Raw genomic sequence first — 24,529 nt, forward strand, 5'->3', positions numbered from 1 at the left:
CAGTGTTTTCAGGATGTTGCTGTTGAGGCCTGACTATAACAAGGTTTCCTAACTTAAGTCAGCAAACCAGGTGAGCAGCCTTCTGCAAGTCTTCTCCTCCCTGGCTGCCTGCATTTATCAACATTCTAAGTCAGGAAATGCATCCAGGATGCATCACTGATTTCAGACTGTTCTTTGTGCTGTCAGTTCTGCAGTTAGTCACTTAGAAAGATGGACAAGTCTGTGCAGTGGGCAGCCACCTCACATCACCTCAACCACCCTCAGGGCCAGCTCTGGCTTATTTTTCCACACATTGGATGCTCTGAGGCAGATATTCTCCATTCTGCTAATGTCTGCTCAGGGGAGACATAAAAACTCCCTGGTACAGGAGGCAGGGGGAGGAAATAGAGCAAGGCAAGCCCCCAAATCCAATATTAGTTTCTGATTGCAGCTTATTTTTCTCCTTTACCCATGACAGTGTCACCGTGCCACTTTCAGCTCTTTGAGTTCTAAGTCCACTGAGATCAATATGCAACAAATGTGGCCATGGGAGGACACATTCATGATAGGACAGGGAGAGGACAGTGAAAACAGCCTATTCACTATTGCACTTGGGGATTTGCCTCCAGAAACTAAGGTTCTTCCAGGATCCCTCTAGAAAGGAATTTGCAGCCACTGGGCACATACTCTTTCTGTCAATAATTTATTGTATATTGCCAATGAGGCAATGCAGCCTTTTCTTCATGTACAATGAGCTACTACCCAGGCAGATAAAGCCACACATGGCGTATTGTAAATGTGATCTTTAAACCCCCAACTTCTTCTGTGTTACTGAATCACCATCAGAGGAATCTTTCTTCTGTTGAACAGGGACTTGGATATGGGAAAATTTTCTATGGGGAAATCCCATATGCCATAAATAATTATCATATGCCATAAAGTGATAATGAACCTGATTATCTTCTAAATAGAGTCATAAAGAATATTTTCCATTTTGTTAGTAATAATCCACCTGTTTAGTTTGGGACATTAACAGGCAAAATTTTAGCAATAGCTTTTCACGCACCAATGCTTTCCTTCAAGTGAAAGGGGGAAAAAAATCCCTGGACTGGAGAGGCACACTGACTGGAACACAACTGCAGTAGCTAGACCAACATGAAAAACAGATTTTTTTGGGGGTTGGTTTTCTTTTTTCACAAAATTGTCTGTGGGACTAGCTCCACTGTAGATGTATTTCTGAAGATGACAGCCTCTGCTTTGCATCTGTTACATACAGAGCTGAACACGGGCTGTGCAGTTTTGAAACTGGATTTCCAGTTCATCAGAGTTCAAGGAACACTTGGGATTCTTTTGGCTTGGTTTCCATAGCTCATTAAATTGAGTAAAATCCTAGCTGTCTTGATGTCAATGGCACAAATCTCACTGATTTCAGTGGGGCAAGATTGTCACCTCTTTTATTTTAGAGGTCAACTACAGAAAAAACACTCCACAACAGCTCTGATTCTGACTATACAGTAATTTTATCTTCTTTGTTCATGCGCATCCTTGTCATGCTTTCAATTTACTGGTTCTATCAATTTCCCTCACTACATATTTATAAATGTTTCCCTGCCTGCCTTTCTGCAGTTCTGTGATCCAGCCAAGGGGTGTGATCTTCAAATCTAAGAGACAGAAAGACCTCTAGGAAGTAAATAAGCAGAAAATGCTGATAACTTTCTGGCACTTAAATTCCAGTTCCCAATGGGGTCACAAAACAGATTCCATTTATTTTAATTGTCTCTACATCAGTTCTTTTTAGTGCCTGAGAAGTACTGGACACCATCAGACAAGACATGCCAAAAGTGTTTGTCAGAAAAAATTGGCAATAATCTTCTATTTAGCTATAATATTCTACTTTTTTTTTTCTATAATCAGGAAATCTTCCTCAAATATTCTTACCCATATATGGTATGAATTCCTTGCCTTTATTCAGGAATTTCCTTTTCAATTTCTCTCTCTCTCTCTCTTTTCCTTTTTCTTTTTTTTTTTTTATAAAGGCAGCCTATACTGGGAAAACATGAAAAATTTCTTGAGTGTAATCTGGTCTCTTGCATTCTTATCTGATAAGCTGATGGCTCTGTGAGCCTCAGGCACTGGGAGAACATCATCACATTTATAGGGTTTTAAAGATGGCTCCTATAGTTACTACAAACATAGCATGTTACACCAATATTTTGCATAGAGTGGAGGGTTCTGCCAAGGCTCCTCGGTGTGCTTTCTCACAGCTGTGCTGCTGTCAGCCCAGAGACAATGCCTGCAGTGAGGAGTCCAGTATCCCCACAGATGCTCAGCTGACTCGAGGCTGGACCTCAGCCAAACGGCTTCTGAGCTGTTTCCATGGGCTGTGTTCTAATGCATGTTGCCTGCATTCACACAGCTTTTTCTAATGGGAGGAGGATTTGCAGAAGAGCTGCTGGGCTGGCTCAGAATCCTTTCTGAAAGCACATAAAGCAGAGAGATCCCCTGTGCAGAACTAACATTGTATTATTTTCTGTGACAGCTGTGAGTTCACACATATTGTCCTTTGTTACTTTGTTAGCTAAAACATCATCAAACTGTGTGGCATTTAAATACACCAAGCCACGCAGGTTTGTAGTACCCTCCTTGTTGACTGCTGTGTTGATGTAGCTGTGACCTTGTCTGATGGGATGGTGTGGTATTTTGGGAAGACGGCCCCTTCTGTGCCCCTTCATTTTGCGCCTGTTGGTTTCTCTGGCAGTACACCTTGGGATGGCCACCACAAAGTACAGAGTACTTGGAAATCAACATCCCTGCTTCTTCTTGAGTATTGATGATGATGAGGAAACTGAGTGAGTACTTGAGCAGAGCATTAATCTGTCACAGCTCTGATCAGTGCAACAGCACTTTGGGTGCAGTGGTGGGTGCATCAGGGAGCAGATACTATCCTGGGGCCACCAACCTCTGTTGCCAGAGGTCCCACTCCTGTCTGCATCAGTATCAGGTTCCCACACAGAGTTTCTCTCCAGATCCGGTTTTGCAATGACTGTTCAGCTGTGGATGTTGCTGTGCCACAGTCATTTGTGTTTTATGTCATGCTGCTGTATCACTTAATAGGACACAGCAATGCAAAGGGGTTTATTTGTAGCACTGCATTTCAAACAGTTTAGAAAAGGTCCTTTCTGACAAATGGGCTTTCTCAGGTATCTGCACCAGCTGACACATTAATGCTTTGATTGCTTACAATAGCATAAAAAATAAGATGACCACACAAAATTAAATCACATGCCCTGAGTCAAAGGTTCCTGCTTTGGTGCAGAGGTAATTTATGCAAACCGAAATTCCTTTCATGCCCTTCATGCAAGGACATCACCAGTGAAAATGGTTACTCTGAGTGGATTTTGACATATGTCAGTTCAGAGCTTAATACCATAATAGGAAAAACCACCTTGCCTGATGCTTCTCTTCTTTCTAAAACTTTTCATCATGCTAATTGTACAGAAGAAAACAGTGGTCTAATTCTGAACTATGGGTATGCAGAGTGCTGTGAATATTCTCCAGAATAGCTGAGCTCAGCAGCAATGCCTGTGTAAAAGCTGATGGTTCTTAGCATTGTCAGTTTTTCACGCTAATTGTCTGATGGCTTTTGCACATTTGTGAGTGTACGAGAAAGATGCTGAAGGACTGTGGGGATCAGGAGGTCAAGAGATCCTCTGGACATGTGTAAGCCAAAGAAAATATGCTGGCAGGCTGCGTCGTGTGGTCAGGGACACAAGATCAGGGAGGCATTATGCTCCCATTTGGAGACCAGAAAATAGTTGGGGGTAAGGAATGTCATGTTACCAAGATTATTTGTTTGCATTAACATTTGGAGTTAACAGCATGGAAGGATATTATGCTTTCAATAGGTGGTACTCCAATGAAATTGGCAGCTGGGTGGCACCAGAATAAGTTTATTTTTTCATAAGCAATTACAGAAAATAAACACAATACCAGAGGAATCGCATTGTTTCCTGAATAGCAAGCCCCTCCTGAACTGACCTTTTGGTAATGAGGCAGGTAAGCAACAAAGCAAGGAGACTGGAAGGTAATTGGATACAAATCAGGACCTCCACTGGAAAAGGGATCTGCAAAGAGCACACCACAGCTTAAGACTGACCAGTGTCAGTAATGCCTTTGTTCTCCTCCATCTTCTGGTGATGAGATTGCACACTGCGTGCTGTGGGGTGGCCCTCCAATCACCCCTGAATGTGTATCTTCTCCCGAGTGCAGTTCTCCGGGGTGCAGTCATTAGAGCCAATCACAAAGGAAGTTAATCCATGACATTCCTCCCCTCAATGCCTGTGTCAGGGCTCTTTCCAGGGCAATGAGCTCCATTTCAGTCCTTTGAGGATTCTCTGGGATATGCTTTAGGGCCTTCTCTTGGATTAGGTCCAGTAGTTGTTGGAACAAATCTCTCTCTTGCTCCTTTTTCTTTTTGAAGTACATATTGGTCATTCTGTCTGTGTGCACTACTTACTGCTTCAGGGGAGTTGTGGAATCAGAAAGCCTAAGACAGATTTTAGAAAAGAGGAAAGGGTTTCAAGATATACTTTCTTAAAATCAGTCCTCATGCTAAATGAAACAAAACTGCTCCCTCAACACTGGCCCATTTGAGTTCATGCTCTGGAGTCTAGGCGAGGCAGCAGAGTGTAATCCAGATTGCTTTCGCTTGCTGTCAGTCTTCATGTAGCAATCATGAGATGCTCTGGAGCATGGCAAGATGGGGGGAAAATTAGCTGGATGGGGTGGTGCTCTGGTGTCACATATAAATAGAGCACATCACTTGGGAGGTTGGCAATCCCACTGTACCCCTAGTTCTGTTTGAACAGGAGCGTGTTACAGCCTTGGGGATCAGAAAGAGCTTTGTAAGAGCCCTGTGCAAGAGAAAGGACTTTGTCACAGCATTGGCAGAGTGGGTTCTTCAGTATTCCTCTCTGTGCTGGGTCCATGTGCCATTTTCAGCCCTGCTGGTTTGTGCAGCACTGGCTGCTCTCATAAATCTCCTGACTGAATCCTAATTCATACACAAGATCAAAGGAGCTTGCAGAGAGGTTTATGCTGTTTGTTTGGTTGTCTTCAGTGCCTGTGCTGCAGCCTGGGGCATTTTGCAAATACACAACCACCATGGAACATTCAGAGCCTCTGCCTGCAATACCTGCAATAAGGTGGTCCAGCTACTCCTTTGCTAATTAATTCACCTGGAGATCTCCAGCTTTGCCTTGGTAGGGGGGCCAGTGTGGTGTGTTTGTTATTCCCTATTTGTCTTGAAAGTGTTCTCTAAAGGTGTCTGCATTCTGGGGCTTCTTCTGGGAGAGATTGCAAAGGTCTGTACAAGTGCCAGGGAAACTTTCTCTCTCAGAAAAAGCACACAGTGCAGGTAACTACTCCTCTTTAAAATTTTGAGTAGTAGTAGCAAGTTCACTCATAATGTTCCAGCCTGGGGTCTTCATAGACCCCAAAACTAGCCTCATATGAAGTGCTGACCCCAAACCTTCTGGCTTCTAATCTAAGTCTAGCCTGGGAACCTTGGCAAGTCCCAGCACTAAGCTCAGCTTGCCAACACACAGCACAGAGCTGCATGGCATGAGGTGGCAGGGACCATGGCCTGTATTTGAGCCCTCAAGCTGCAGCAAGAGTTGTAGGAAGCAGAGATATGGAGAATGTGGTTTTAAGTACCACATTCTGCAAGACCATTAAGATTTCCTTTCTTTTGCTAAGTTGCTCCTGACAGTAACCTTCTTAGAAACCTTGCATGCTACATCTGCTTGCTATTCCAATGGTTTTCATCTTATGTCTAAAAACTGACTTCAAAGACATCTTGACACAATTAAGCCTTGCTCCTTAGCACCATTGCAGGACTGCAATCTAAGAAATTAAGACAAATATAGGCAGTTACTGATAAAGGTGAGCAACATATCAGTCTTTTAAATACACCACTGGCTGACTTCACATTCCAGAGAGTCCACACAAATCATTCCCTGCATAATGTGGTGAATCATTTGCCCATCCCAATGTTTTGTTAGAACAACAGTTCTACCAGTCATCTGATTTGTCAGACAACTGGATGATGTCAGATTTCTCCTCTATGTCTCATTTTGTGCCCCAAGGCTGAGAAAATGGATTGATTTTAAATGGGACCTCTCGTGCCAAATTTCCTAAGAACTTCAAATGAATACTCTCACTCAGTCATGACAAAAGCCTTCTCAGATTCCAATAACATGTCCATGGTCTGCGTGCACCTCTTTGGTTTGAATAACAAAGAACCTCTACTCATAAAGGGATCTTTCAAGAAACTTTGTGTAAATCAATCACTGACAACTGCACAGTCAGTCTTCTTGGTCATGTCAGTTTTTAATTAAAAAGTTGCGCTAACAAACGATGACAGACACAAGCAGCACAGCTTTCTTCAGAAAGTCCAAATATGCCTAAAGGTGAGTACACAGGACAGGTTACTGTTCTGCTCACGGCATAACAGCCGAAAATGACCTACCACATAGTAACAAAAACCAAACTTTAAAAGATAGATTTCTGATTTGTGTATGCCCAAAATGTGCTTTCTAACATTTTGCCCTAATCCAGGCGTGTATGTAGCCCCAGAATAAAGAAGGTGTCTGGGTTTACCCTGCATCCTTTGATGACATGACATCATTCCCTCACCAGTGGCAGCTTACAAGGAGTCTGAAAATGATAGCTCTGTGTTTCCATCCATATATTTCCATCTCCTAAAAAGAACTTGGTTGTCTGGATTTTAAATTAATTAATTTTAAATTAATTAATGTGGAAGAAGAAAATCTCTGTTCCAAAGCTATCCAGCACTAAGTGTCTTTCCCTTCACTTCACCACCTCCTGGTGATTTCAACCACTGCATGAGACTTATTGACATACATCCTTACAGGATGCCAGCAGATGCTCATGCAAAAATAGTGAAGACCCAGAACTGGCAATCCAGATGATATGAGGTGAAAGGAAAGCAAGGCAATACTTTTTTAGAGGGTTTAGTCTACTCAGGATGACTTTCAACATCATAGAGTGGGCAAGAGAGAGAGAGAAAGAACAACTCCATTTAAAAGTATTTATTTTGAGACAGATAACCTTAAAAACAGAGAGAAGAAACCTGCTGGTTTTGGGCTTGTGAAATCTTCTGTTCATAGATCTGTATGAAACCTATGTAGTTTTCTGGTTGGTCAGGAAGCACAGATTAAGAAAAATGGACCTGATTCACAAGAAAATTTGAGGCTCATTTGGAGATTTCTTTATCTTTGACCCCAAATACAAAAGTTTGCATTTTTATCATTCAGTCAGCCAACTGCAGATTGCCTAAGACATAGGGACTTATTGAGGATTTATAGAAGTCTTTTCAAAAGACTTTTGTTTCTACACTATCAAGTAATTCTGGCTGCAACTTCAGATTTCCCCACTGGTTTTGTTTTTGTTTTACATAGCATAGCCTGGGAATAAAGTAACACAGAGAGAGTAGAACAACAATAAAAAAGGACCATTTCTCTTAACTTTGTCTGAGAATATTACATAGCCTTTTGTTTCTCACTTTTTATGGTGCCTCATCTGCATTTTTAGTTAGGGCTCATTTCTGCCTGTGTGTCCGGTACTATTGATGACTGCAGTTATGTGGCATTTTAGTCTCTGAGCCCTTTTTTCCTTGTGTTCTGAGTAAACAAAGTAGATCATGAGTAAAATGTAGTCTCCATCTCCCAATAAATTATTTTTCCCCTCTTTAGAGAGCCAGTACCTTCCCATAAATTATTTTCCTGAGGTTTGCATTACTGCTTTAAAAACCCAAAAGTAACTCTTTGGCTTGACCTGTAGCTTCTAGACTTTTCTGTAACTTCTATAATTAAGAGTAAAGGATAGTACTGTGGTCAAGGTATCGCATTTGGAAGCAAAGAGTAGGGAAACAATCCCCTAAAAGTTATTCCAGTCCTCCTTTGGCAGAGAGCTATAAGGCTTGTTTTCAAAACTGGCTTCTGATTTTTGTTGTTTGGTTTTGCTTGTCCAGTTGGAGGCCTGGCCTTTAATGCCTCCAGCTCAACGAGAAGTCAGTGGGACCTACAGTATCTGCCATGTGTTAATCAAGGTCAAGGTGCTCCCAGAGCAACCAGGAGTGGCATATTCCCAAATTAGAAGCTATGCTTGAAAGTCAGGGTTTTAATCTCTTGTGATAATTCAGAATACCTAATTTAGGTGGCAGGGGACTTAACTGACTCCATAAGGAGCCTAAGACTCCTATGTGCCAAGCCAGAAGCTTAAAGGTTGGCAGAGTGAATGTGTAATCCCCTGTGAATTGGGATGCTGGCCCATCACACCAGGCCACTTTGAGGCTTTTGAAGTGCTCAGAGCCTCTCAGGTGCCCATCAAAGACAACACATGGTAAAAGCAGAGTAGGGTACTGATGAGCCCTCAGTAGGACTGGCTGCAGGCACAGAGCTATCAATTCCCCCCCAGAAAAATCTCTTCAGTAGGGTCCTGTTTAAATATATCCAGAAATCACACCAGCATCCATGCCTTTACAGCAGGGATAAGGAATGATGGTGGGTAGCCAAGCAGAAGGTTAAAATATTAATATTAGGAGCTTAATTCTCATTCTTTTTTTATACTCATTCAAACCAAGAACACCTATTCTAAAACTGATAGTTTTGCCTCAGTGAAATTCCTTCAGTGAAAATGAAAAGTGGGCTCTGACTGATAGAGACTCCTCAGTTTCAGGTGCTATTAGGTAGGCAATAAGTATTGACAGCAAGAAAAAGCTTAAGTCCATTTTTATCCTCATAATCACTTATTACATGTTCTAGTGAGTTTGATGTCACATCGGGATATCATCCAAGACTAATAATAATTATAATACTATCACATGAAGGCTGGCTTTTACCCTTACCAGAGCCCAGCACAGCAGCATGGAGAAAAGAGAGGATAAAGGAGAAAGAGACCCTTAGCTTTTCCCTGTCCAGGCACAGGCGCTCAAGAAAAAACTCACTGTCTTCTGCAACACATACATGCTTTGGATGATGGACAATGAAAAGAATAATGTTAACACCAGCAGACATAACTCTGCCAAATCCTCTCCTGATGTGGGATTTACAAGAGTTATCATGGACTGGGGAAAAGTTTCAAAGGGCTTCTTCATTGCTATGGCCTGGGGCCAGGGGAATAAACCTTCTAAATCCCTTTACCTCAGGCTATTTGTTCTAACTGTGAACACAGAGCAGAATTGGACTTACCAGTCTGTCCCCTCCAGAGGATCCCCAAAGTCTCTTCTTACAGCACCTAAAGAAAATCAGCTGCTTCTGGAGATGAAAAGATTAGAGCTGAATTTGCCACTACCCAAAGTACATTGTGTAACACTGTAAAGGAAAAAGGATGGGCCAATGTCAGGGGAAATTTGTGCTCCTGTAGAAGCTGGACCAGGAGAGAGAAGCCAGAAACTGATTTCCCAAACATCATGTGAAACTCTGAGACCAGACTAGAGAGATCTATTTAAAAAAACTTAACAGATAATCTGAGCAATTAAAAAGGGGATTTTTTTTGTTTGTTTTGTTTCTCTGAAGTCTCTGGTCTGAGGCGAACACCCCATCCACTCTTTTGAAAGTCCCAGCCTTCCTTTTTAAAAATTATTTCTATTTCTCAGCAGATGGTTATTACTTTCTCTGAGTCAGACATCATCTCAAGATCAGGTAGGAGAGTTAAACACTGAACCTTCTTCTTCCTAAAAGGTAGGTATGGGTACTGCAGACTATGTGCAGTTGTACTGGGGCAACAAATGGGAAATTCCTCAAGATGGTGTTCCATATGGGAACACTACCATTGCCATCAGGACTTCTTCGAGGAGTCCAGCCTCAACAGAGTATCTCTATTCTTTTTTTCTCTCCAGTCCCTCATTTCACTGAATGCAAGAGGCTGCTGGATCCTCAAAGCTGGTAGATCTCAGCACATAATGTTTTTGCTTTCTAGTGGAGAAGTTCTAAGCTTGTACAATCTTTACGTCCCCGACAGGTTGACACAGTTGTGGTTTGCAAATGAAAGAAGGATAGAAACTTTCATTCTTTGCTGTCGCTAGTCACGAGGCTATGGCACAGTCAACCTGTTTTGATTGTGCTCTGTAGTGGGACAGAGGGACTCAGACACTGATTGGTTTACTGTGGAATACACTGAAGCCCCATTTTTTTCTCCCGCTTTATTCATTTTCCCAGCCTTTTCTTTCCACAACAACCAGAGCTGCCATTATATTTTGCCTAAAGAGAAAACCCCAGCCAGTCATGAAGCAGACAAGTGCTGGGAGTGGCCATATGCTGCTGTCAGCTTTAGTGCATATCCTTTTCATTGGTGTTAAAGCTTGGGATCACATGGAGCTGATCATCACAGGTTGAGGGCAGGGTAGGAATGTGCATGGGCAATCACAGTACTTATCCCTCAGTCAGTGGGAACACAAAGCCCATCCCAGTCATTCAATGTCCTGCCTTTGGATCACTTAATTAGGACCTGCTTTTGTATGATTCTGAGTACATCTAAACTCCAGGTAACTTCAAGGAAGCTAAGGGCATGGTTTCCAAGCACTGAGCACGAAAGAATAACGAGAAAACCTACCCCTGACCAGGTCTCATTGCTCAGTTTGTTCCTTGCTCAGAAGTGAGCCTCAGAGCAGGTTGTCTTCTCTTACATGGTAAGACCGGTGATGAAAAAGGTTTTTGCTGCAGATTCCACCCTGACCAGCTCCTTCCTGGAATCACTCCTGAAAATGAATTTACAGCTTCAAGACTACACCTGTACAGGAGATGCCTGTGGCAGTCAGTAGGGAATGTGCCTAATTAAATATGAGCAGATTTTCAAAGATTGCTTCATCCAAGAAGAAAAAGCTAAATAATTATATGGAACAAGATGATTACCTGGAACAAGATGATAAAACTCCTAATGTTCCTGTTTATGATATGACTTTTAAACTTCTCTGTTAAAGCTGGGATGCAATGCATTATCGTTTATTGTCTAATAATGCAAGAAATAATGCTGCTGGTACTCTGTGAGAATTGTGCTTTTCTTCCAAATAAAATTCCACTTGGAACTGACCCATCCAAGTAACTCTCACAAGTTTTCCTGGCTTATCCTCACCTGGCAGGAAGGAAGACAGGAAGGGAGAATTATGCTTTTGCAACATATATCAAATACATCTGACCTGGGAACTTTGGTAGGTCTTGAAGGAATGGTTGCATCTTTACAGAAAGGAAAAAAAACTCAAAGCACATTTCTATGGGATGACAAATTGCAGTGAGAAGGTAGATTTGTGACCCTGTGCAACCTCTTTTGTGGGATGAAAATGTGCTGATGCCATGGCCCCAGCTACCCCTCTCTCCTGGATTTTGTTATAAAATGGAGAGCTTTGCCACTGTGTGTGCCTGGTCAAAAGCTGCGGGAGATCTTTTGTTCCTTATTAGCCGGGAGTGTGATCGCAGGGTGTGCCCAGTCCATACATCCAGCCCCTACACAAGCAAACCCAGCAGTTAAAATGTTGATATTCAGGATGATTTAACTCCTCTGACCTCCCCATGGCTGAGTTCCAAGCTCTGTGCAGGCTCCGCTCTGATCTCCACCCTGCCTGTATACATTTTTATTTATATCCACTTTTTTTTCCTACCTTTCTCTATTTCTGTTAAAAAAATGTGGAATTCTAGGGAATAAAATAGCAGCTCATGAGAGGTGCCAATGCCTTATACCATGAGTATAGCTCAGTACAAGTGCTGTCTAAACTCAGCCTCAGTACTCACTGTATTTCACTGATGACCCTTTACAAGACATTAAATTACTGCTCGTCTCAAAAGCAACCCTTCCTCCTCCTTGAGGATGTCTCTCACATCTTCCCTAAAGAGATTTATAATCACCTCTGCAGCTTGGCTTCAAAAATGTCAAAGTATTTTGGCAACTGCTGCTATAACTGGTCTTCATGCTGCAGCTCCACACCCCTGTGAAACTTTCCCTGAAATCAATCTTGACAATGGGGACCAGCTCCACTGGGGTTTTAATGCACCACTTAGTTCTTTGAAAATTTTTAAATTTCTGTTAGACTGTTTACACCTTTACAGCTAAGTATGAGTTGAAAAGTCCTCTTGGGTTAGGACTTATGGTTTGACTTGGGATGGTATTTCAGGATTGGGACCTGCATTTCTATATGGCCTTTAGTGTGTCTGCCTAAAATTTCCTGCATGCAGGGATCCTGGAACCTCTGTGTTACAGGGCTGAGCAGCCCAATTCAAGTTAAAAAACTTTGAATAATAATGTCTCTGGTTTAGTTGCTGTTTGTTTTTAACCATTTGTGCAATTCTTAAAGCCAGTTGGCAGGATTAATTGGTTTACAATAATATATTAATTAATATCATAAAATCCTTTTGAAGGAAGGAAGAGCTAATTAACTACAAAGCATTAATACTCCAACTGGGAGAGAACCCAAGGGAAAAAGTCTACAGCGTAATTAATACAGAATACATTTTTTTCTTCCTGCCCTACAATCTCCCCCTAGTCCCAGACACTAATGACTTTCATTTGGCTTTCTGAAAGGTTTTCTGCTCTCTATCAACCTATCCCATGCTTAAAAATATCCAGAGATAATTTGTATTTTTTTTCTTTCTTGACCTTTTTTTTTCTGGCAATTCCCTCACTGCAAGGTATGAATTCAACTCTTGCCCTTGTTCCTCTGAAGTGCTTGTGAGACAGGTTCTTTCTGATATGGCCATGCTGGTTAAGATCCAATCTCCAGCAGTCAGTAACACAGGCACAGCAGGAGAACAGGGCAGCAACCCTTTCCATTCCATACTTTCTCTTCTTACTGCACATCCCACATTTTTCCTGTGAATGTCAGATGACTCACTGATTTATTACAGTCTTTTTAAAAAATCTAGTTGGCAGTCAATCTGCTTCAAACCACACTACATTTTATTTATTTGCTGTTCTCTAGTAATTCTCAAAAAAACCCAAAGCTAAACAAAATTACAAATTAAGGAGGGAAAATACCTAACAAATATGTGCTTGTTTCTGTAAAATTCCAACTGAAAGCATACTGCCCTGCTTTTTGTGCTTGGACTTCAACCACTTGCACAGAAATGCTTGTGAAAGTGCCCCCAAGTGAGAAGTTGGGCAAGGGCACACGATGAATTGCCCTAATAAAAACATATAGTGAAAATAGTTACAATCTCATTTAAAAAATACCTCCCTGCTAGAGTCTGGGTTGAGTCTGGGCTGATGGTATCCGGGAAATAAATGTTTACAAATGTCTAAACCAGAATTTATAAACATGCGACAGCAGCTTCAGTGAACTAGCCATCAAATCCTAAAATCTTTGTCCATATGAAAATGCTTGAACTACTTCAGTACAACTGAAAGAGTAAAACAAATAGACCAATAAAAAACAACTGTAGAACTGAAGCATTTCCATAGCATATGGCTTATTCCCTGGCAAGAAGCATCTGCAGCAATGATTATGCCTAATTATTCAATTTAAGAAAAAAAAAATTTAAAAAAGCCCAGGACTCCAATTTACACAGTTCTTAGGAGTTATGGCACAGTTAGTACAAACCATATGCCCGAGTCAGGTCTAAGTCCAACATGGGAAATACAGCTGTGTGGTATTGCTTAGGAGAGCTCTGTGTCATTAAGGAGTCTGCTCCTTCAAAGGAAAGGTTAAATCAAGCTCCCTAATCTCTGGATGAATAATCTCATTATTTTCCTGAGAAAACATCTCACCTAGCAAATACAGTGGAGTCTTGCCCAGACATGTTTTCTATAGGTGGGAATTGGTAATACGTGGATGAGGGCGTGGAATGGCCCTTCTTGGTGAAGTCTCTCTCCATTAATCATTGCATGTTTCATACTCGACAAAAAGTGTTGATGGAACAGGTTTAAACACACTTTTGTGTTAGAACAAAACCCATGTCACACCAGCTCAGCTAACATTGGGTATTGTGTTTGTAGTTGCCTGGTGTGATGCAATGGAAAATTGTGAATAAAATTCTGATGCGCTTTCAACTCCTGTGAGCTTTATCTGTAGGCAAGAGGGTGTCACAGAAACAGAGCAGCTCCCCAGGTCTTGCCACAGACACCTCCCTGGGACAGGGGGAGGAGAGGAAGACTGAGATTACTGTTGTGATAGGTGGTTTTTCCCACTAAAGAGAGTTTGGTTTTGAGAGATTTGCATCTTTATTTTGTTCAAGGGTTGAATTTCCTTTATCACCTTCTGTAAGTCTGTTTAATCCACATGGGCTGAATACACCTGCCAGTTTATAGAGCCAGACAATGCATTGTGATGCCTTTAACTGGCACTTCACATAGCAAAAGGTTCCTGCCACCTCTTTTGAGAAGTTCTAATACCTTCATTAATTGTTTCATGCTTAGTAATTGTTTCATGTTTGTTAGTTGTGTCACCCTCGTTCTTTTGGTAATTGTTTTCATGCTGAGAATAAAAATCTGGCAGCTTTGAAATCTGGCAGGAAGCAAGTGATCAGCACAGTAAATACCTCATTTTTCTTCTGTGAATTTCTCTTCCGGTGTTGCCACAACAGAAATGATTGAAAATTTGCCATTTCCCGACTCCTGGAGGAACTGCTGAAAGAAAAGGTATTGGCAGCACATCACATTGTAGCTGATAGCAAATATTCTCAAGAGAAGGATCCACCCACCACCAAGGCAGCTGTAAAAACCAGTGTGGCACTGGCAGTGCTTGGAAACTGCTGGAGCAGATGGAGAAGCAGGTCTGGGAAGCAGGAGCAAGTCCAAGCTTCTCTGGCCATCACCTGGTGGTGTTCCATGTCTGAAAGATGCACAGGATCCTCCAAGCTATTTCCTCCCCCCATCCTCTCCCACATTATTCCTTACCACATCCCTTGGGTGACCTGGAATAGGGTTTTCCTGGGTATACCCTACAAACTGCAGACTCTCCTGCTTGATAACGTGTCCTCATTCTCTTTTAGAGATTCTAGCCTATTCTGTGAGTCAAAAAATAAAACAACTCAAAACCCCAACTACCCCCAGCCCAGCCCCAAGTTTCGTTTCTCACCTGTTTTACCCAGGGTTGACTGGTTGTTGCCTGAGGGAAAAGCATTGCAATCAGGCACTCACCACTTATCCTGGCTGTCAGCCCAACCAGCAAGTCACCCTCAGCAGCCTCGGGAGAGAGCTAGGATAGGTTTGGGACTGGTGCCAGCTTTCCCAGCTAGGGCCTGGGAGGTGGAAATAGCCATGTTTGTTGAAGTAGCTGAGGGTCCCCTCCACTGGGATGAGCAAGTGTCTGCACTAGATAAGGAGTATTCACGGCTCACTGGGATGTTTGCACCTCCCATCTCAAGCTGCCTTCACACACAACTCACGAGGTGCTGCTCTGCTCTCTGACAGAAGGAAGGCAGCCCTTGGAAATGCCTTTGCAATGTAAATTCTCAGGGGAACAGTTTCAAAAACCAAACCTTTGACAAATCCTTACAACACTATTATTACCACACACCATCACCAGCAAATTATTTTACTGGAGTCCTTACAAAGTGGAAATACAAGATGGGCAGAAACACATTGAAAACAAAGCAAATCAGTGTCATAACAGGGTTCATCCAGACCTTTGGTGGTGGAAATGGAGGAGAGCCCATGCTCAGCTACGAGTGTTACAAAAGCCATTGCTCACTTTTCCTTCACATCTCGCCTCCTGGGCTTTTCCAGCTTGTCAAGTTTAGTGCAGGTGCATGCTCAGTAGCTGTGCCTGGAGCATGTTCAGTTAAACATTCAAACTGAAAAATATTTTTGCAAAAACTTCTTGCCATATTCACACAATTCCAGGGCCATTTTTCTCTATTTATTACAGGTAGAAAACCCTGTTGTGTATAACGTTTAATATAGTTTTTAAAATGTGGGGTTTAAACCTAAGGAAGCAAGTAACATCTTCTGCTTCTCTTGCCTTTTTTTTGGGGTCTGCATGAGTCAAGTTTGAATGTATGGCCAAAAAAATAATGCAGATTCATGAGTCAAAGGTAATATCTCTGACTTACTGGCACAAAACACCTTTTCCCTGCACATAGTCTACACTGTTTCAATCATTTGGCTCATTCCTTTTTAGCAGCTTCCAAAAGTGATAAAATGTATACTGCTACAATATACATTTTGGATGCACATTTTTGAGGCCTTAAGACCATGAAGTCATGTCTGTGTGTGTCATTCTTTCCATTAGTGATGAAACTGAGGTGCTGAGTTTATTCCTGAATCCAGATGGGTATTTGGGGCCTGTTTTTTCATCTGGATATATGATCAGATGCCTTTCCTGAGTGAACACATTTCTATATATCTATTGTTTGAGTATTCAGAGAAAAATATAGTCAGCTTTGTGTTACTACTGAATGTGACAAACAGTATTTCTTCTCATGCTGAGGCTAAAATAAGGTGGAACTGTAGTGACTGAACAATAAGTGAATAATTTTCACAATCTTCTGAAAATTTTAGTCTGTTATACGTCTTTTGTTTATTTTTTGTTTGGGAAAGAAAGTGCTGTCTAGACTCATCCCTATTGATGATTAACTGTTCAAGGGGAAACACACAGCAGGCATGGATACAAAGATTTGGATGGGGAAATTACTACATGTTTGCACACTGTATCCTGCTGGATAATTCTTTCCTTTGGGGATATGCCTAAGTACAGACTGCTATACGGTGCTACAAAGTCACACTGAAGTTGATATTTAGGAGTGTTGAGACTGCCCAGGCTCTGTGAGAGTCTGGGCAGCCTCTTGGGGCTTGTCCTTGAGGCAAAAGTTGCTGTTCCTGAAGGCAAGAAAATAAATGCACAAAGTATTTTCTCTGTTTGCTGTATACAGGCCAGCTAAGCTTCCTTTGCCTCGAGCTCCAAGGTTTGTTCCTTGTGCAGAGCGCTAGTTTTGACAGCTATCAATTTCAGTGTCACAGTAAAGAACAAATTGGGTATCCAGAATGGTCACAGTGGATTTTACATGCACCCCTGGCAGGCAGCACACAGGCCTTACAGTGAACATGGCAATAATGTCTGTAAAACGGGCATAATAATCCTTAATTGTCTCCAGCGTGGGAAGCTTAATTAGGAATTTCAAATCATCTTGAGCTCCTCGGAGGGATGGCACATATGCTGATACAGTGAGTAATTTGGCACAAATGCCTTATCACACCTACAACTCTATTACCATGTGAATATGCCAGGGCAAATAGAGCAACAAATGTCCCAAATGCTGTGGAGATAAACAGCTCTGGAATTGCCTGAAGACCTCTAGCAGGAAACAGGTATACACCTTCTGTGCAGAGGCTCTATTATAACACATACTGATATATCAGCAACCACAACTTTTCATCCCTATAGAAAAAGACATCCATAACCACATTCTTTCTGGCAGCACAGAGATACACCTACAGTTCAAAACCTTCTGGGACCCCTTGGGGACAAAGTCACAGCCACAGCTTACTGGCAATGCACAAAAGCTCTGTCTATAGTGTGCAGACTTTCTGGCAACACAGCTGCATTCCCAGAGCCTGGCTTCCTACGAGCAGTGATATACCAATCAGACCACATCCCTTAAGGCAGAGAGATGATACAGAAACACCTCACATTGCAAAGCGAGATGCCTTTGAAAAACATTTTAAAACCAAAAAACCCCCACACTAGATAACAGGGGCTTTATTGTTACTTAAGTGCCTACAATGTCAAAGCTATCTGGGCGTGAAGTGGATGCTCAGTGTTAATAAAATACATTCCAACTGAACAGTTTGTGTGTTCTGCTGAGCTGTACAAACCACAAGAGCTCTCTGCTCTCATGGTTTGTGTTCCCACCATGAACCCCAAATAATGAAAGCACTGACCCAGCAATCAGCATTTTGAGTGCAGGCCCTGAGATTGCTCAGCTGGGTGTAGTTTCTCTCTCTAGAAGAGAGCATGTAATGCAATTAATCCAGCTAGTGGTACAGTGTGTTAGGGGCTGGCCACTCTTCTGTATGAACAGAACAGCTGACATTCTAGTATTTCCTTACTTCTGAGCACTTGACTATCAAAGCTTATGGTGTTCTTTGACACAGGGAAGAAAAAAAGTAAGGGGGGAGTTATTTAATATTATACAGCAGATCCAGATTTGTTATTATTTAGGATTATAGCTAGAATGAAATACTGTGGGATTTACTTTAATCTCCACAAGGGACTAGGTCTGTTTGGAAATGTCAGCATGTATTCCCACATGGCTGATCTACTGGGAATCACTTAGACCCAGAGCTTTTTTTTTGTGGTGGTTGTGCTCATGTTATGCTCAGGGACTATTCAAAATGGGGTCTCCATTTCCAGATGTGTTGCTGGCTGTAGCTGAGTGAGGTGTTAGAAACATAAAGGAGTTTTCTGTTACCGTGTGGCTTCTGCTTTCAGCTGGGAGGGCAGCCAGGAGAGCTGGAGGTAAGTGGCTGCCAGACTGCTTTTTATCATCTTGCTCAGTCCAGGGCAGCCGTGCCACTCCCCCAGCACCACGTCCTTCAAGGATTCCAGGAATGGACAGAGCAGGACATCTCTGCAACTTTCACATTGTCAGAGGAGGAGGAGAGTGGAGCCAGAACTCTCTGTGCAAAGAAGAAAATTATCAGAAGTCATTTTTACAGCCTGATAAGTAATAAATCAAAATCACTTGTATTTTTTCTATCATGCAGCAATAAAAGGTGCCCATTACCCAGTCGGATGTGATACAGGAGGGCCCTGGATAAAGCTAGGTTAGTATTTGGAGTTGCCTGCTCAGAATTGCCTCCAGCAGCTCTCCCCGAGTGGCTCTGCCTTCACTCCAGCTCATTGCTATAGTCCAGCGGTCGACTGGCTGCACTGCACGGGTTGGTGAGTGCCTTCACTCTGCCTTCAGGTGTGGGTCTGTGTGTAAGGATGGTAGGCACTTGCAGATGATGCCCATTCACCTTCCCCTGTGGGTTGAAAGGCAGGAAAAAAGCTCAATCCATAGGCATTGAACAACCATAGTGGCAGTAGGATTGTCCCATGGAGCCTCCAGCATTGGAGACAGAATTATGAAGACCTGTGTGGGTCAGACTCAAAGGTGCTGCTTCCCTCAAGAGCCTGAGTTGGCATATATGGCTGGAAACATGAGATAAGCCCCTTCTGAGAATATCTGACAGGTCTGGAGAATGGCACTTGGCAGAGCTGCTTGCGTCACTGTAGTTTGCAGAGAGGTGCTACAACGATGGAAATAGGGATGGATGAAAGGAGATGGGTGCGCTGATTCATTCCATCCCACCACCTTCTCTTGGGCCTTTAGTCAGCTGTTTGCTGCACCGTAGTTTGGTGGTGGGAATGACAGCATTCTGTAGAGAAGCTGGTAAACTGCACTGTTCTGCTGTATGATAAGGCACTCTCAACGGTGTTTATAAAAAGAAAATATAGTCCATATATTTATGGAAAACTTGTAAAAGAAGTTGCCAGCACAGCTTGTACTTAATGGCAGTGAGCACCAAAATGGACAATAAAAATAATAGTTAAAAAAAACATAAAGGCTTATATCTTGGACAGGAAATTGAAAATGAAATATTTCCAGTTTGTTGGGTTATTCCTAAGTACAGTAGGACATGCTAAGCTGTGTCAGGCTCCATTCCTACTTCAAAGTTTACTTTGATCTTCCTTTATTTACATTAGCCTTTGCCACAGAATTCACAAAGAGTTTTCAATGACTGTTCCAAGTCATATATTACTCTCTGCTAAGACAAGTTTTAAGTCAGTATTGTGATGGTGCACATTATCTGGTGTAACAACAATACCCCCAGCAGTATGAAGCGTTACACTTATTCCTTTAGTACACACACACACCAGAATTTATACAACCTCCATGGTGGCTGCACATAGTTAGGAATGGGGTCTAATAAACCCTCCCCAAAGTTCTGTGAATGTTCTCTTACAGACCCAAACCTCATTCTCAGCATGCTTTTTCACAGAATGTGCTCCCTGAGGATGGTACATTGTGGTACGTAATGGTCCATGAGCAAACTCACAGGAACACAAACAATTGCAAGAGGACAAGCAGCCAAGGAAGCGTCAAGCCAGGCAACAAGTGTGGTGCCAGGAAGTGACTCTGCATCTCACCCATATGAACAGGGTTTTTACCTGTTTTGCTTAGGTATAAGCAATTTGCATGTTTGAGTACAACAGAAAATCCAGCCCAAAGCATAAAGTCTCTTCTGCATCTGGTAGCACTCCCTTGCCTGGTGCCACAGACCTGGGCAGGCAGAATGGTGGCTGGCTTGGTCATTCCCATGGAAATCACAAGGAGATGTGGCATCTCCATATTTCTGGACATCTCAAGGATGAGGCAGGAAGTGTCACAGCATTAGTTCCTGACTATTTAGGAAGTATCGTAACAATAGCTTTGTAACAAGTGTCATGATAAATTCCTTAGCATGCTAAATCCTAGATTTTTCCCCTCCCATTGGCTTTTTTAGGTAATTGGAAGGATGACATAGTGGAGAGACTGGTGAGATGATCAAAGCATCAGACCAAGAGTTTAATTTTTACTGAGGCCACCTTAGGCTCCTGTAGAGCCAGGGAATCGTAAACCAAGCAGATATTCCAGCAGTGACAGAAAGTGTGAGAACACTGTGAATAGCTTTGAATGCAGATCTTACTCTGTAATTTACACTAGTCAGAAGGCTACAATAACCATATCACTCACAGAGGGTGGGGAGTATGAATATTCCACCACATTTTCCAGAAGCCAGACAGCTGGTACAGAAGACATTATGCAAACACTAAGCTTCTTACTCCCATTAAGAATCTGTTACAATTCAAGTAATGTTCCAAACTTGAATGTGCTTAAGAAAACATATAATTCTTAAGATTAGAAATTTAGTTTTATTTATGTAGCAATCTACCATGTTTCCACTGCCTTTTAGAATAACAATAAGAAACCAAGTAATGCATTCTGCCATCCACACTGAGGGGTAAAGGGAGGAAAACCAACCTCACACCCTGCAACACCTGCACTGCAGACTGCCTGGGAAAAGAAATTTTTTATTTACCATAATGCCATTTTAGGAACATTTGTATTCTTACCAGTATTTCTGGTTGCAGTAAGTCTAAATGATACTGCATTTACATAATAGATCTTTTAAAACAAAACAAAAAGTTGCATTAATTAGTGAAAAATTACCAAATAGTAATAAATCAGTAATAAGTAGCTATGGCAAAATATTTCAATGGTTGTATTTGAAAATAGATCTGGAATTACTAGTTTGGGAGCTTCTGAGTTTTCTGTTGACTGGGTTGTTTAAAAAGGAATGTTAATCACTAAGTAATTCTCATTTGATACTATGCGGTGTGTGCAAATCGTGAAAGGAATGGACAGACAATCAGAAATCCAGGAATTTATATGTGACAGTGGACTCAGTTCAATTTTTTATGATTTTCTTGAATTTTCTGTCCTAATTTTTCTGTCTTTCAGTTTGAGAAAATAATGTGTTCTTATCTTAATAAAACATTCTGAGGTTCTCATATACAGTTTTATTCATAAATACAAACCATTGTAACTTCACATATAGAAAATACAGTCAATATTTGCATTGAATACTGACCATTGGGTTTTAATCTTCCCTCTGTAACATCACTAGCACTGTCCTGGGAGCACTGCTGACTATAAACAAAAGGTCACACCTTTTCTGCTTTCCTCATACACCTTGGTGGATGACATGGAGCTTGGGGAAAAAGCCCTATGGCAGTGAAGAGGTGTAAAACTGAAGTAGAGGAAGAGATGAGTGCCATATTCCAAAGCAGAAGTAAAAGTGGAACTGGACCACTTATTCTATTTGCCTCTGAAACCACTCATCTCCACCATCAAAGAAAAAAAATAGATGGGGGGATGCTGGATATTAAAAATCCATGTCTGCTGTGTTGTGCTGGGTCAGCTGGTTATACAATCAGGAGAGCACCTGGAAATAGGGCCTGTAGGAGGTATTGTCTGTGGGAAAGGAGACTGCAAATTCTGTGGAGCACAGAAGCACCACAGATTAATGACAGGCTATGCTCCTCAAGTTCAGATAGGAACATAAACACTCTGAACTTCAAGACTCCAGATTTGGATGATTTCCATTATAAAATACAAAGAGCTTTTTCAGAATCCAAATCAAACTCCATCAAGTTCATAAGAGTATGAATGAGAAGGTTTTTATACTGCAGGGTGTAATCTGCAGTCATGTTAAGTATTTGTAGGCCCATCAATCTCACCAATAATCTGACCTAAAAGTTTTAGCATTCTATTTTTTTCCTAAATATTTGTTTAGGAAATATTAGCAACATTGTCAGTGATGGACTGTAAATGTCAGAAATGGTTCATTAACCTCCCAATGTGTCTTGGTTTGGAAAGACAGGTGTCTGCTAAGGAAGGGAGGAGCCTCCCCTGAAATGGAGAATGCAAACCCTCCCCATCCCTCTGAATTGCTATGAATTTTAAATTAAGGGGCTTTCAGGCAAAAAATATGGGAGCAGGAAATAACAGTTCTTTAATAGGGAAGAAAAATAAAGGCATAAAATAAACAATGCAATACACTAAAACAACACTGACAGAGTCAGAACTCAACCTGACACCCTGTTGGTCAGGGTCTTGGTAGCAGACCAGTTGGAAAAGTGGCTGCAGTCCTCCTGGAGTGTCAGGTGTGCTTCTGTTGGAGCGGGGGGGTGGGGGGTGGGGGGGGTGGTCCTGTAGAAAAGGATGTATTCTTCCTCCAAAGACCCAGTGGAAGAAGAGGCAACTGCTGTTCTCTCCAGCAGAGAAAGCCATGTTGGTGTTCCAGAATCTCCAGCTTATATCTGGGTAGCAATGCTTGGCTCCTCCCTCTGGGTGGAGCATCTCACTATGGGATGTTATAGTTCTTATCAGCCATGCAGTGACATTCAATAGCTTGTTATCAGCAGATGTGCCCTGCTGAGGGAGGAGTGATTATGATCACTCAGGGAAAGAGATAAGGAGAATTGCCCACTTGACAAAAGACAGCTGCCATACAGATGGTAATGGAATACATCTTGCCTTGCAATCTGGAACACAATGGCACAGATTTCATTTTAGAAATGCATTAATGGAAAAAAAATAATGGCCATATAGCTCCATTCATGAATGCATTACAACCCGTAATAGGCAGGTAATCTTTTTTCCAAGATGCCTTTTTCTAGAGTTTTTATAAAATTGTATGAAATTATATAGCTCCTGTTTGTATATTTTTTTCCTCTTTCAAAACAAAAAAGCATCATAATTGCCATGAAAATTGCACTGTGCTGTCAGGTCTCCATCCTGGGCTGCTGTGACCAACAGGGGATCTTGGAAAACACTATTAGTCTGGAAGGCTCTTCCATAGAATGACAAAAGCTTTGCTGACCTGCCATGAAAGCATCTTGGGATGCACAAGTGCAAAGCAAAATGAGTGATGTTTTCAGAAAAGTGTAAAACAGGAAACCCTGTTATCCAGCATGTGTGGGATGCCCGCCTGTTTGTGTATCCCCCTGCAGCCAGCCAGTGCTGATTTTCAAAGTAAACTTCCTGCTGTGGAAAGGTTTAGTCAGGGAACATAAAAAGGCAATAAATAAAAACCTTCGAGGACCTGTGTCAATGAAATGATCAGCACCATCTTGTGGCATTAGCATTTATTCAACCAATTGGTCTTTTCTACTGTGGAGACTTCTTAACTCTTGTGCTTTTCTCACCTGAAACGACTGATCATTATAAAACAAGAGTACAGACACAGCTTCACTGACAAAAAGGTGTTGGACTTGCTGAAGTGGTTCTAGAGGAAACTACAAAAATGCACAGCGGGCTGGAGCACCTCTCCTATGAAGACAGGCCAAGAGAGTTGGGGTTGTTCAGCCTGGAGAAGAGAAGGCCCGGGGGAGACCTTGGAGAGAGTGCTAAACATTGGAACAAGTTGCCCAGAGAGGTGGTAGATGCCCTGGACACGTTCAAGACTGGGCTGGACAGGGCTCTGGGCAACCTATTCTCTTTGAGCAAGTCCCTGCTCATTTCAGGATGACTTTTAAAGGTCCCATCCAACCCAAACTATTCCATGATTCTGTGAGTAGAAATAGGCTGGGGAATAATTCTCCTTCTGATAGCCTGGCCAACATTCCTTTCTTTGTAAGCTGAGATGAACTTGGTGCCAGCTATTGCTGAAATAGAGCCGCTGCCACATTTGCTTACATAGCTGGTGCATGACCAGGATCTAAGTCATTGTTTGTAGAGTGCTGTGCAAGATGCTCTGCATAATTGTGTGTAGAAACCCACACCATGCTCTCAGATAAGTTTATAAAATACTCCCATACAGCTCCACGGCTTCAGCCCTGAGTTAAATTGGGTCAAAAAACGGAAAGAGTAATTTCCAGGAAGTCTTCCATTTTCTGGACTGGTTCTTCTTTGTCTTTGCTCAAACAACAAAACAACCCAGCTGAATTGCCTGGTGTTCTCCACATCTGTGTGTGAACTAAATTCCTCTATGAGGTGCTTGGTTCACAGAT

The sequence above is a fragment of the Haemorhous mexicanus genome, chromosome 3 (genome assembly GCF_027477595.1).
Source record: "Haemorhous mexicanus isolate bHaeMex1 chromosome 3, bHaeMex1.pri, whole genome shotgun sequence".
Taxonomy (NCBI): Eukaryota; Metazoa; Chordata; class Aves; order Passeriformes; family Fringillidae; genus Haemorhous; species Haemorhous mexicanus.